Source organism: Oncorhynchus masou, unplaced genomic scaffold (assembly GCF_036934945.1).
Source record: "Oncorhynchus masou masou isolate Uvic2021 unplaced genomic scaffold, UVic_Omas_1.1 unplaced_scaffold_924, whole genome shotgun sequence".
NCBI classification, from domain to species: domain Eukaryota; kingdom Metazoa; phylum Chordata; class Actinopteri; order Salmoniformes; family Salmonidae; genus Oncorhynchus; species Oncorhynchus masou.
Window position 1 is genome coordinate 64357 of NW_027015721.1, and position 15569 is coordinate 79925.

Sequence of the window (15569 nt, forward strand, 5' to 3'; positions counted from 1 at the left end):
GGTTAACAGTAGTGTTGTTAGACTGTAGGGTTAACAGCAGTGTTGTTAGACTGTAGGGTTAACAGTAGTGTTGGTAGACTGAGGTGGCAGGGTTAACAGCAGTGTTGTTAGACTGTAGGTGGCAGGGTTATCAGTAATGGTGTTAGACTGCAGGGTTAACAGTAGTGTTGTTAGACTGTAGCGTTAACAGTAGTGTTGTTAGGCTTTAGGTGGCAAGGTTAACAGTAGTGTTGTTCGACTGCGGGGTTAACAGTAGTGTTGTTCGACTGTAGTGTTAACAGTAGTGTTGTTAGACTGTAGGGTTAACAGTAGTGTTGTTAAACTGTAGGTGGCAGGGTTAACAGTTGTGTTGTTAGACTGTAGGGTTAACAGTAGTGTTGTTAGACTGTAGGGTTAACAGTAGTGTGGTTAGACTGTAGGGTGAACAGTAGTGTTGTTAGACTGTAGGGTGAACAGTAGTGTTGTTAGACTGTAGGGTGAACAGTAGTGTTGTTAGACTGTAGGGTGAACAGTAGTGTTGTTAGACTGTAGGGTGAACAGTAGTGTTGTTAGATTGTAGGGTTAACAGTAGTGTTGTTAGACTGTAGGGTTAACAGTAGTGTTGTTAGATTGTAGGGTTAACAGTAGTGTTGTTAGACTGTAGGGTTAACAGTAGTGTCGGTAGACTGTAGGGTTAACAGCAGTGTTGTTAGACTGTAGGGTTAACGGTAGTGTTGTTAGATTGTAGGGTTAACAGTAGTGTTGTTAGACTGTAGGGTTAACAGTAGTGTTGGTAGACTGTAGGGTTAACAGTAGTGTTGTTAGACTGTCTGGTTAACAGTAGTGTTGTTCGATTGAGGTGGCAGGATTAACAGTAGTGTTGTTAGACTGTAGGGTTAACAGTAGTGTTGTTAGACTGTCTGGTTAACAGTAGTGTTGTTAGACTGTAGGGTTAACAGCAGTGTTGTTAGACTGTAGGGTTAACGGTAGTGTTGTTAGATTGTAGGGTTAACAGTAGTGTTGTTAGACTGTAGGGTTAACAGTAGTGTTGGTAGACTGTAGGGTTAACAGTAGTGTTGTTAGACTGTCTGGTTAACAGTAGTGTTGTTAGACTCTAGGGTGAACAGTAATGTTGTTAGACTGTAGGGTTAACAGCAGTGTTGTTAGACTGTAGGGTTAACAGTAGTTTTGTTAGACTGTAGGGTTAACAGTAGTGTTGGTAGACTGTAGGGTTAACAGTAGTGTTGTTAGACTGTAGGGTTAACAGTAGTGTTGTTAGACTGTACGGTTAACAGTAGTGTTGTTCGACTGAGGTGGCAGGATTAACAGTAGTGTTGTTAGACTGTAGGGTTAACAGTAGTGTTGTTAGACTGTAGGGTTAACAGTAGTGTTGTTAGACTGTAGGGTTAACAGTAGTGTTGTTAGACTGTAGGGTTAACAGTAGTGTTGTTAGCCTGTTGGGTTAACAGCAGTGTTGTTAGACTGTAGGGTTAACAGTAGTGTTGTTAGACTGTATGGTTAACAGTAGTTTTGGTAGACTGTACGGTTAACAGTAGTGTTGTTAGACTGTAGGGTTAACAGTAGTTTTGTTAGACTGTAGGGTTAACAGTAGTGTTGTTAGACTGTAGGGTTAACAGCAGTGTTGTTAGACTGTAGGGTTAACAGTAGTGTTGGTAGACTGTAGGGTTAACAGTAGTGTTGTTAGACTGTATGGTTAACAGTAGTTTTGGTAGACTGTACGGTTAACAGTAGTGTTGTTAGACTGTAGGGTTAACAGTAGTGTTGTTAGACTGAGGTGGCAGGGTTAACAGCAGTGTTGTTAGACTGAGGTGGCAGGGTTAACAGTAGTGTTGTTAGACTGTAGGTGGTAGGGTTAACAGTAGTGTTGGTAGACTGTAGGATAAACAGTAGTGTTGTTAGACTGTAGGGTGAACAGTAGCGTTGTTAGACTGTAGGGTTAACAGTAGTATTGTTCGACTGTAGGGTTAACAGTAGTGTTGTTAGACTGTAGGGTTAACAGTAGCGTTGTTAGACTGTAGGGTTAACAGTAGTGTTGTTAGACTGTAGGTGGCAGTGTTAACAGTAGTGTTGTTCGACTGTAGGGTTAACAGTAGTGTTGTTTGACTGCAGGGTTAACGGTAGTGTTGTTAGACTGTAGGGTTAACAGTAGTGTTGTTAGACTGTAGGTGGCAGGGATAACAGTAGTGTTGTTAGACTGTAAGTGGCAGGGTCAACAGTAGTGTTGTTAGACTGTAGGTGGCAGGGTTAACAGTAGTTTTGTTAGACTGTAGGTGGCAGGGTTAACAGTAGTGTTGTTAGACTGTAAGTGGCAGGGTCAACAGTAGTGTTGTTAGACTGTAGGTGGCAGGGTTAACAGTAGTGTTGTTAGACTGTAGGTGGCAGGGTTAACAGTAGTTTTGTTAGACTGTAAGTGGCAGGGTTAACAGTAGTGGTGTTAGACTGCAGGGTTAACAGTAGTGTTGTTAGACTGTAGGGTTAACAGTAGTGTTGTAAGACTGTAGGTGTCTTTGAGATGATGTTGTTTCTCTGTTTGTTGTTATTTCTAGGTTGCTGGTCTTGAAACAGTGCTGGGGACTAAAGATCTTTGGGCTATGATGTTATCCCTGTCTCTGATACCTGCCCTGCTACAGTACCTTGCCCTCCCCTTCTGCCCTGAGAGCCCCAGATACCTGCTCATCAACCGCTGTCAGGAGAGCCAGGCAGAGACTGGTGGGGTGCACTGTCACACAGTACACACTGTTGTAGTGTAGTGATATTTGATATGTGTATATACAGTACACACTGTTGTAGTGTAGTGATATTTGATATGTGTATACACAGTACACACTGTTGTAGTGTAGTAATATTTGATATGTGTATACACAGTACACACTGTTGTAGTGTAGTGATATTTGATATGTGTATACACAGTACACACTGTTGTAGTGTAGTGATATTTGATATGTGTATACACAGTACACACTGTTGTAGTGTAGTAATATTTGATATGTGTATATACAGTACACACTGTTGTAGTGTAGTGATATTTGATATGTGTATACACAGTACACACTGTTGTAGTGTAGTGATATTTTATATGTGTATACACAGTACACACTGTTGTAGTGTAGTGATATTTTATATGTGTATATACAGTACACACTGTTGTAGTGTAGTAATATTTGATATGTGTATATACAGTACACACTGTTGTAGTGTAGTAATATTTGATATGTGTATATACAGTACACACTGTTGTAGTGTAGTAATATTTGATATGTGTATATACAGTACACACTGTTGTAGTGTAGTAATATCTGATATGTGTATATACAGTACACACTGTTGTAGTGTAGTAATATTTTATATGTGTATATACAGTACACACTGTTGTAGTGTAGTAATAATTTATATGTGTATATACAGTACACACTGTTGTAGTGTAGTAATATTTGATATGTGTATATACAGTACACACTTTTGTAGTGTAGTAATATTTGATATGTGTATATACAGTACACACTGTTGTAGTGTAGTGATATTTTATATGTGTATATACAGTACACACTGTTGTAGTGTAGTAATATTTGATATGTGTATATACAGTACACACTGTTGTAGTGTAGTAATATTTGATATGTGTATATACAGTACACACTGTTGTAGTGTAGTAATATTTGATATGTGTATATACAGTACACACTGTTGTAGTGTAGTAATATCTGATATGTGTATATACAGTACACACTGTTGTAGTGTAGTAATATTTTATATGTGTATATACAGTACACACTGTTGTAGTGTAGTAATAATTTATATTTGTATATACAGTACACACTGTTGTAGTGTAGTAATATTTGATATGTGTATATACAGTACACACTTTTGTAGTGTAGTAATATTTGATATGTGTATATACAGTACACACTGTTGTAGTGTAGTAATATTTGATATGTGTATATACAGTTCATTATATATGCATCACATGCGACCTGTAACAAGACGAGGCAATTCGCCCATTTCATGAGTTATCTGACCACATAAAAATTATTAAAAATCATGTAGAAATGACCTAGTCAAATCATATAGAAATGACCTGGTCATGTAGAAATGACCGATTCAAATCATATAGAAATGACCTAGTCAAATCATGTAGAAATGACCTCGTCAAATCATATTGAAATTACCTAGTCAAATCTCTAGGATTAACATGTTATTCAGTGTTTTATTTTGCCTGCCAATATACAGCCAGTCATGAAGACTTTAACCCCCTAGTCTATTCAAATGTAAGACCTTATCCGTTTTGATCAAGTCATTCATACGAGTTAATTGTCATAAATAAAAAATATCAATTGCTTGCATATTCACCATCATGTAAGCTATGTATTTGTTATACATACAGTAACAAAAAAAATTAACAAATCAAAATATATTTTAGATTTAGATTCTTCAAAGTAGCCACCATTTGCCTTGATGACAGCTTTACACACTCTTGGCATTCTCTCAACCAGTTTCACCTGGAATTTTTTTACAAAACATTCTTGAAGGCATTCCCACATATGCTGAGCACTCATTGGCTGCTTTTCCATCACTCTAGGTACTGACGGTGCTGATAAGTAGCCGTTGGAGATACTGCGAGACACTGGGGAGTCCTTCATGTAGGAATGTGTTTCACCTTTGTCTGACACTTCAGCAACTGATTACAGTGTGGTAGTAAAAGGCATGGAAATGGGTTGCATGGAAGCTCCTTTTGTATAATGTGGATCTCGAGTCTGATCTTATTTCTGGTTCTGTTGTCTTTGGAGTGAGGCCTAGCCTACTGGTGAAAAGGGTTCTCATTCATTTTGGGAAACGATTTAGCTCGAGGGAAGGTCGTAACAAATCCTGTCGTTTGTAAGGAATCCAGAGTAGAGGAACCTGATGGGTGATCAGAAAAGTACCCTAAAGTGTTCCCAGCATGTTTCCTTACACATGCTCTGTCAAAGTACGAAAGTTTAATGTTGAGGAGGATGTCATCGATCTGTCCGAGACGTTTATGGGTAATCCTGATTTCGCTAGAGCTCCTGAGATGACTTCTCCTTTGAAAACCTCAGTGTATTTAATTACTTTGTAAAATAAACAGATTGCAGGGCATAAAGCTTCAGTTACAAGAATTTCGAGGCATTATTCCAAACATGGTCAAAGAGAGAGAGAGAGAGAGACAAAGAAAGCATGGCCCATAGCCATGGCCCATAGCCAGAGGGAGAGAGAGAGAGAGAGAGGGGGCGTGAGAGAGAGCAAGAGAGAGAGAGAGCAGAGAGAGAGAGAGAGGGCGTGAGAGAGAGAGCAAGAGAGAGAGAGTGGGCGCGAGAGAGAGAGCAAGAGAGAGAGAGAGAGAGAGAGAGAGAGAGTGGGCGCGAGAGAGAGAGAGAAAGAGAGAGAGAGAGAGAGAGAGAGAGGGAGAGAGAGAGACAAAGAAAATATGGCCCATAGCCAGAGAGAGAGACATAGAAAGCATGTCCCATAGCCATGGCCCATAGCCAGTGTGGGAGAAGAGAGAGAGAGAGAGAGAGAGAGAGAGAGAGAGAGAGAGCGGGAGCGCGAGACAAAGAAAATATGTCCCATAGCCAGAGGGAGAGAAAGAGGGGGAGAAAGAGAGAGAGAGAGAGAGAGAGAGAGAGAGAGAAAAGAGAGAGAGACAAAGAAAGCATGGCCCATAGCCAGAGGGGGAGAAAGAGGGGGAGAAGAGAGAGAGAGAGAGAGTGAGAGAGAGAGAGAGAGAAAGCATGCCCCATAGAGAGAGAGAGAGAGAGAGAGAGAGAGAGAGACAAAGAAAGCATGTCCCATAGAGAGAGAGAGAGAGAGACAAAGGAAGCATGTCCCATAGAGAGAGAGAGAGAGAGAGAGAGAGAGAGAGAGACAATCACATTACACACATTACAACACACTATCACATTACACACATTACACATTCAAATTGTATTAAATCAACACCCAATGGTTTTACAAGCACTAGAAATATCCACTGGATGAAAACTAGGTGTTTTTGTTTATTCATCTTGTTTCTTCATGCTGAAGGTTTGGCATTAAGTCCCAGACAATGTCGTGCCTGGTTAACTGGATCAATGTCTGTGACTTGTTAAGTTGTCTATTGTCAATGTCTATTGTCTATTGTACAAACAAATATAATCTTTCAAAAATATATTATAAAAAAAATAACAAGGGCCTTGGAGACCCAGACAGAGGTGGGTGGGTAGTACACAATAATCTTATGCCCGGGATTCAATCAGGTCAGCAGTCGATCCACGATGTTGACGATGATATTCTTGTTGTTTTGTTGTTGTTTACCCCAGCCCTGTGGCGTCTGAGAGGCCCGTCAGACGAGGTGTTCACGGAGCTGGACGAGATGAAGCAGGAGGCGGCTCACACCCAATCAGCCCTCACCGTCAAGGAGTTCTTCACGAAACGCTCCTACCGACAGCCAATCATCATCGTCCTCATCGTTAACCTGGGCTCCCAGCTCTCAGGCTTCAACGCGGTATGTTGTTTTAGATCAAATATTTGAGTAGTTTTATTGAAAATGCATTTTTACAGTATGTTGTTTTAGATAAAATATTTGAGTAGTTTTATTTAAAATGCATTTTTCCAGTTCTGTCTCATTGAGATAAGAAACTATTTTGCAAAAGAGACCTGAACATTCAGTAGTGAGTAATGTGTTCTCTATGGGGTATTTATTGAGACCTGAACATTCTGTAGTGAGTAATGTGTTCTCTATGGGGTATTTATTGAGACCTGAACATTCTGTAGTGAGTAATGTGTTCTATATGGGGTATTTATTGAGACCTGAACATTCTGTAGTGAGTAATGTGTTCTCTATGGGGTATTTATTGAGACCTGAACATTCTGTAGTGAGTAATGTGTTCTCTATGGGGTATTTATTGAGACCTGAACATTCTGTAGTGAGTAATGTGTTCTATATGGGGTATTTATTGAGACCTGAACACCTGAACATTCTGTAGTGAGTAATGTGTTCTCTATGGGGTATTTATTGAGACCTGAACATTCTGTAGTGAGTAATGTGTTCTCTATGGGGTATTTATTGAGACCTGAACATTCTGTAGTGAGTAATGTGTTCTCTATGGGGTATTTATTGAGACCTGAACATTCTGTAGTGAGTAATGTGTTCTCTATGGGGTATTTATTGAGACCTGAACATTCTGTAGTGAGTAATGTGTTCTCTATGGGGTATTTATTGAGACCTGAACATTCTGTAGTGAGTAATGTGTTCTCTATGGGGTATTTATTGAGACCTGAACATTCTGTAGTGAGTAATGTGTTCTCTGTGGGGTATTTATTGAGACCTGAACATTCTGTAGTGAGTAATGTGTTCTCTGTGGGGTATTTATTGAGACCTGAACATTCTGTAGTGAGTAATGTGTTCTCTGTGGGGTATTTATTGAGACCTGAACACCTGAACATTCAGTAGTGAGTAATGTGTTCTCTGTGGGGTATTTATTGAGACCTGAACATTCTGTAGTGAGTAATGTGTTCTCTGTGGGGTATTTATTGAGACCTGAACATTCTGTAGTGAGTAATGTGTTCTCTATGGGGTATTTATTGAGACCTGAACACCTGAACATTCTGTAGTGAGTAACGTGTTCTCTATGGGGTATTTATTGAGACCTGAACATTCTGTAGTGAGTAATGTGTTCTCTATGGGGTATTTATTGAGACCTGAACATTCTGTAGTGAGTAATGTGTTCTATATGGGGTATTTATTGAGACCTGAACACCTGAACATTCTGTAGTGAGTAATGTGTTCTCTATGGGGTATTTATTGAGACCTGAACATTCTGTAGTGAGTAATGTGTTCTCTATGGGGTATTTATTGAGACCTGAACATTCAGTAGTGAGTAATGTGTTCTCTATGGGGTATTTATTGAGACCTGAACATTCTGTAGTGAGTAATGTGTTCTCTATGGGGTATTTATTGAGACCTGAACACCTGAACATTCTGTAGTGAGTAATGTGTTCTCTATGGGGTATTTATTGAGACCTGAACATTCTGTAGTGAGTAATGTGTTCTCTATGGTCTAACAGACTAGCAGACTAATAGACTAGCAGGCTACTAGACTACCAGATTACCAGACTAGCAGTAGACTACCAGACTAGCAGCAGCCTAGCAGACTAGCAGCAGACTACCAGACTAGCAGCAGACTACCAGACTAGCAGCAGACTACCAGACTAGCAGCAGACTAGCAGCAGACTAGCAGCAGACTAGCAGACTAGCAGCAGGCTACCAGACTAGCAGCAGACTAGCAGCAGACTAGCAGACTAGCAGCAGGCTACCAGACTAGCAGCAGACTAGCAGCAGACTAGCAGACTAGCAGCAGACTAGCCGACTAGCAGCAGACTAGCAGACTAGCAGCAGACTAGCCGACTAGCAGCAGACTACCAGACTAGCAGCAGACTACCAGACTAGCAGCAGATTACCAGACTAGCAGCAGACTACCAGACTAGCAGCAGACTAGCAGACTAGCAGCAGACTACCAGACTAGCAGCAGACTACCAGACTAGCAGCAGACTAGCAGCAGACTACCAGACTAGCAGCAGACTACCAGACTAGCAGCAGACTACCAGACTAGCAGCAGACTAGCAGCAGACTAGCAGACTAGCAGCAGACTACCAGACTAGCAGCAGACTACCAGACTAGCAGCAGATTACCAGACTAGCAGCAGATTACCAGACTAGCAGCAGACTAGCAGCAGACTACCAGACTAGCAGCAGATTACCAGACTACCAGACTAGCAGCAGATTACCAGACTAGCAGCAGACTAGCAGCAGACTAGCAGACTAGCAGCAGATTACCAGACTACCAGACTAGCAGCAGACTAGCAGCAGATTACCAGACTAGCAGCAGACTACCAGACTAGCAGCAGACTAGCAGCAGAATACCAGACTAGCAGCAGATTACCAGACTAGCAGCAGACTAGCAGCAGACTAGCAGACTAGCAGCAGACTACCAGACTACCAGACTAGCAGCAGATTACCAGACTAGCAGCAGACTACCAGACTAGCAGCAGACTAGCCGACTAGCAGCAGACTACCAGACTAGCAGCAGATTACCAGACTAGCAGCAGACTAGCAGCAGACTAGCAGACTAGCAGCAGACTACCAGACTAGCAGCAGACTACCAGACTAGCAGCAGATTACCAGACTAGCAGCAGACTACCAGACTAGCAGCAGACTACCAGACTAGCAGCAGACTAGCAGACTAGCAGCAGACTACCAGACTAGCAGCAGACTACCAGACTAGCAGCAGACTAGCAGCAGACTACCAGACTAGCAGCAGACTACCAGACTAGCAGCAGACTACCAGACTAGCAGCAGACTAGCAGCAGACTAGCAGACTAGCAGCAGACTACCAGACTAGCAGAAGACTACCAGACTAGCAGCAGATTACCAGACTAGCAGCAGATTACCAGACTAGCAGCAGACTAGCAGCAGACTAGCAGACTAGCAGCAGACTACCAGACTAGCAGCAGATTACCAGACTAGCAGCAGACTAGCAGCAGACTAGCAGACTAGCAGCAGATTACCAGACTAGCAGCAGACTAGCAGCAGAATACCAGACTAGCAGCAGATTACCAGACTAGCAGCAGACTAGCAGCAGACTAGCAGACTAGCAGCAGACTACCAGACTACCAGACTAGCAGCAGACTAGCAGCAGATTACCAGACTAGCAGCAGACTACCAGACTAGCAGCAGACTAGCCGACTAGCAGCAGACTACCAGACTAGCAGCAGACTAGCAGACTAGCAGCAGACTACCAGACTAGCAGCAGACTACCAGACTAGCAGCAGATTACCAGACTAGCAGCAGACTACCAGACTAGCAGCAGACTAGCCGACTAGCAGCAGACTAGCAGCAGACTACCAGACTAGCAGCAGACTACCAGACTAGCAGCAGACTAGGAGACTAGCCGCAGACTAGCAGCAGACTAGCAGCAGACTAGCAGCAGACTAGCCGACTAGCAGCAGGCTACCAGACTAGCAGCAGACTAGCAGCAGACTAGCCGACTAGCAGCAGACTACCAGACTAGCAGCAGACTAGCAGACTAGCAGCAGACTAGCCGACTAGCAGCAGACTACCAGACTAGCAGCAGACTACCAGACTAGCAGCAGACTACCAGACTAGCAGCAGACTAGCCGACTAGCAGCAGACTACCAGACTAGCAGCAGCCTAGCAGACGAGCAGCAGACTACCAGACTAGCAGCAGACTACCAGACTAGCAGCAGACTAGCAGCAGACTACCAGACTAGCAGCAGACTACCAGACTAGCAGCAGACTAGCAGCAGATTACCAGACTAGCAGCAGACTACCAGACTAGCAGCAGACTAGCCGACTAGCAGCAGACTAGCCGACTAGCAGCAGACTACCAGACTAGCAGCAGATTACCAGACTAGCAGCAGACTAGCAGCAGACTAGCAGCAGATTACCAGACTAGCAGCAGACTAGCAGCAGACTACCAGACTAGCAGCAGATTACCAGACTAGCAGCAGACTAGCAGCAGACTACCAGACTAGCAGCAGATTACCAGACTAGCAGCAGACTAGCAGACTAGCAGCAGACTACCAGACTAGCAGCAGACTACCAGACTAGCAGCAGATTACCAGACTAGCAGCAGACTACCAGACTAGCAGCAGACTACCAGACTAGCAGCAGACTAGCCGACTAGCAGCAGACTAGCAGCAGACTACCAGACTAGCAGCAGACTACCAGACTAGCAGCAGACTAGGAGACTAGCCGCAGACTAGCAGCAGACTAGCAGCAGACTAGCAGCAGACTAGCCGACTAGCAGCAGGCTACCAGACTAGCAGCAGACTAGCAGCAGACTAGCAGACTAGCAGCAGACTAGGAGACTAGCCGCAGACTAGCAGCAGACTAGCAGCAGACTAGCAGCAGACTAGCTGACTAGCAGCAGGCTACCAGACTAGCAGCAGACTAGCAGCAGACTACCAGACTAGCAGCAGACTAGCCGACTAGCAGCAGACTACCAGACTAGCAGCAGCCTAGCAGACGAGCAGCAGACTAGCAGACTAGCAGCAGACTACCAGACTAGCAGCAGACTAGCAGCAGACTACCAGACTAGCAGCAGACTACCAGACTAGCAGCAGCCTAGCAGACGAGCAGCAGATTACCAGACTAGCAGCAGACTAGCAGACTAGCAGCAGACTACCAGACTAGCAGCAGACTACCAGACTAGCAGCAGACTAGCAGCAGACTAGCAGACTACCAGACTAGCAGCAGACTAGCAGACTACCAGACTAGCAGCAGATTACCAGACTAGCAGACTAGCAGACTAGCAGCAGACTAGCAGACTAGCAGCAGACTAGCAGACTAGCAGCAGACTACCAGACTAGCAGACTACCAGACTAGCAGACTAGCAGCAGACTAGCAGACTAGCAGCAGACTACCAGACTAGCAGCAGACTACCAGACTAGCAGACTAGCAGACTAGCAGCAGACTAGCAGACTAGCAGCAGACTACCAGACTAGCAGCAGACTACCAGACTACCAGACTAGCACCAGACTAGCAGCAGATTACCAGACTAGCAGCAGACTAGCAGACTAGCAGCAGACTACCAGACTAGCAGCAGATTACCAGAATAGCAGCAGACTACCAGACTACCAGACTAGCACCAGACTAGCAGCAGATTACCAGACTAGCAGCAGACTACCAGACTAGCAGCAGACTACCAGACTAGCAGCAGACTACCAGACTACCAGACTAGCACCAAACTAGCAGCAGATTACCAGACTAGCAGCAGACTACCAGACTAGCAGCAGACTACCAGACTAGCAGCAGACTAGCCGACTAGCAGCAGACTAGCAGCAGACTACCAGACTAGCAGCAGACTACCAGACTAGCAGCAGATTACCAGACTAGCAGCAGACTACCAGACTAGCAGCAGACTACCAGACTAGCAGCAGACTACCAGACTAGCAGCAGACTACCAGACTAGCAGCAGACTAGCAGACTAGCAGCAGACTAGCAGACTAGCAGCAGACTAGCCGACTAGCAGCAGACCAACAGACTACCAGTCTACTGGTCCAGCAGACTACCAGACTACCAGACTAGCAGCAGACTACCAGACGAGCAACAGACTACCAGACTAGCAGCAGACTAGCAGCAGACTAGCAGCAGACTAGCAGCAGACTAGCCGACTAGCAGCAGACCAACAGACTAGCAGCAGACCAACAGACTACCAGTCTACTGGTCCAGCAGACTACCAGACTACCAGACTAGCAGCAGACTACCAGACGAGCAACAGACTACCAGACTAGCAGCAGACTAGCAGCAGACTAGCAGCAGACTAGCAGCAGACTAGCCGACTAGCAGCAGACCAACAGACTACCAGTCTACTGGTCCAGCAGACTACCAGACTAGCAGCAGACTACCAGACGAGCAACAGACTACTAGACTAGCAGACTAGCTGACTACTAAACTAGCAGACAAGCAAACTACTGGACTACCAAACTACCAGACTAGCAGACTAGCTGCAGACTAGTAGCCTTGCACCAGGCTACCATACTAGTAGCATGTTACCAGACTAGCAGCAGACTAGCAGCAGACTAGCAGCAGACGACCGCAGACTAGTAGCAGACTGCCAGACTAGCAGACTAGCAGCAGACTAGCCGACTAGCAGCAGACTAGCAGCAGACGACCGCAGACTAGTAGCAGACTGCCAGACTAGCAGACTAGCAGCAGACTAGCCGACTAGCAGCAGACTAGCAGCAGACTACCAGACTAGCAGCAGACTACCAGACTAGCAGCAGATTACCAGACTAGCAGCAGACTACCAGACTAGCAGCAGACTACCAGACTAGCAGCAGACTACCAGACTAGCAGCAGACTACCAGACTAGCAGCAGACTAGCAGACTAGCAGCAGACTAGCAGACTAGCAGCAGACTAGCCGACTAGCAGCAGACCAACAGACTACCAGTCTACTGGTCCAGCAGACTACCAGACTACCAGACTAGCAGCAGACTACCAGACGAGCAACAGACTACCAGACTAGCAGCAGACTAGCAGCAGACTAGCAGCAGACTAGCAGCAGACTAGCCGACTAGCAGCAGACCAACAGACTAGCAGCAGACCAACAGACTACCAGTCTACTGGTCCAGCAGACTACCAGACTACCAGACTAGCAGCAGACTACCAGACGAGCAACAGACTACCAGACTAGCAGCAGACTAGCAGCAGACTAGCAGCAGACTAGCAGCAGACTAGCCGACTAGCAGCAGACCAACAGACTACCAGTCTACTGGTCCAGCAGACTACCAGACTAGCAGCAGACTACCAGACGAGCAACAGACTACTAGACTAGCAGACTAGCTGACTACTAAACTAGCAGACAAGCAAACTACTGGACTACCAAACTACCAGACTAGCAGACTAGCTGCAGACTAGTAGCCTTGCACCAGGCTACCATACTAGTAGCATGTTACCAGACTAGCAGCAGACTAGCAGCAGACTAGCAGCAGACGACCGCAGACTAGTAGCAGACTGCCAGACTAGCAGACTAGCAGCAGACTACCAGACTAGCAGATATGCAGTTATTTGCTAAACCCTCCCTTCTTTCCAGAGTTGATTCTGCGGCATTGTGTCAGTATGGTTCTTCAGGCTATTCTGCAGCTCAGTAGGGAACCTGAGGCTAAAGGAAAGACAGGCAACACACTGAGGTTAAACGTATACCCCACTTCACATTTTCCAGATCATCAATTATTCCACCAAGATGTTTGACAAGGCTAACTTTGACGAAGCCAAGTATCTGACGCTGGGGGTCGGGACAGTGAACGTGGCCTTCACTCTGGTGGCGGTGAGTAGAGTAACTAGAGTAATCTCACATATAATCTCACCTGTTAGGAGGTATGGAGACTCACCTGTAATCTCACCTGGTATGAGGTATGGAGACACCTATAATCTCACCTGGTATGCGGTATGGAGACTCACCTGTAATCTCACCTGGTATGAGGTATGGAGACTCACCTGTAATCTAACCTGGTATGAGGTATGGAGACTCTCCTGTAATCTCACCTGGTATGAGGTATGGAGACTCACCTGTAATCTCACCTGGTATGAGGTATGGAGACTCACCTGTAATCTCACCTGTTATGAGTTATGGAGACTCACTTGTAATCTCACCTGGTATGAGGTATGGAGACTCACCTGTAATCTCACCTGGTATGAGGTATGGAGACTCACCTGTAATCTCGCCTGTTATGAGGTATGGAGACTCACCTGTAATCTCACCTGGTATGAGGTATGGAGACTCACCTGTAATCTCACCTGGTATGAGGTATGGAGACTCACCTGTAATCTCACCTGGTATGAGGTATGGAGACTCACCTGTAATCTCACCTGTTATGAGTTATGGAGACTCACCTGTAATCTCACCTGTTAGGAGGTATGGAGACTCACCTGTAATCTCACCTGGTATGAGGTATGGAGACTCACCTGTAATCTCACCTGGTATGAGGTATGGAGACTCACCTGCAATCTCACCTGGTATGAGGTATGGAGACTCACCTGTAATCTCACCTGGTATGAGGTATGGAGACTCACCTGTAATCTCACCTGGTATGAGGTATGGAGACTCACCTGTAATCTCACCTGGTATGAGGTATGGAGACTCACCTGTAATCTCACCTGGTATGAGGTATGGAGACTCACCTGTAATCTCACCTGGTATGAAGTATGGAGACTCACCAGTAATCTCACCTGTTATGAGGTATGGAGACTCACGTATAATCTCACCTGTTATGAGGTATGGAGACTCACCTGTAATCTCACCTGGTATGAGGTATGGAGACTCACCTGTAATCTCACCTGGTATGAGGTATGGAGACTCACCTGTAATCTCACCTGGTATGAGGTATGGAGACTCACCTGTAATCTCACCTGGTATGAGGTATGGAGACTCACCTGTAATCTCACCTGTTATGAGGTATGGAGACTCACCTATAATCTCGCCTGTTATGAAGTATGGAGCCTCACCTGTGATTTTGTGTCTGTTTTTCCTCTTCAGTTCTTCCTGATGGAGAGGGCGGGGCGTAGGAAACTACTGCTGACTGGCTTCCTGTGTCTAGCTGTGTGCAACCTCTCCATGACCGTCATAGACTCAGTCCTGGTAACTATAACCACACCGTCACTGACCCTAAATGATCAATCGATTATATTATACAATTGTCCACCTGAGTGTTGTCCATCTGAGTATTTACCATGTGAGTATTGTCTATCGCAGCATACCTTGTTGGTGACTCTCTGTCTACCTGTAGGTGTAATACACTATGATGCTGTTATTCAACATGGTCTAAGGACAATTCGTATAATTCTGTATGTAAATCTATGACATTCCATTTACTATGATATGTTACATTACGTTAAGTTACATTATGAATGGAACAGCTGTCATACAATAACATATGAATTAGAGGAGGTATAGTATCATACTGTACGTTTTACCTGGTTGTACAATATCATACGTCTCGGTGTCACGTTCTGACCTTAGTTCTTTTGTTATGTCTTTGTTTTAGTGTGGTCAGGG

General features: G+C 44.8%; 1 pseudogene; it reads left to right on the forward strand.

Annotated features, from left to right (window-relative positions):
* Positions 1-15569, forward strand: part of LOC135538175 (solute carrier family 2, facilitated glucose transporter member 1-like) — a 71055-nt pseudogene that overhangs the window by 38455 nt on the left and 17031 nt on the right.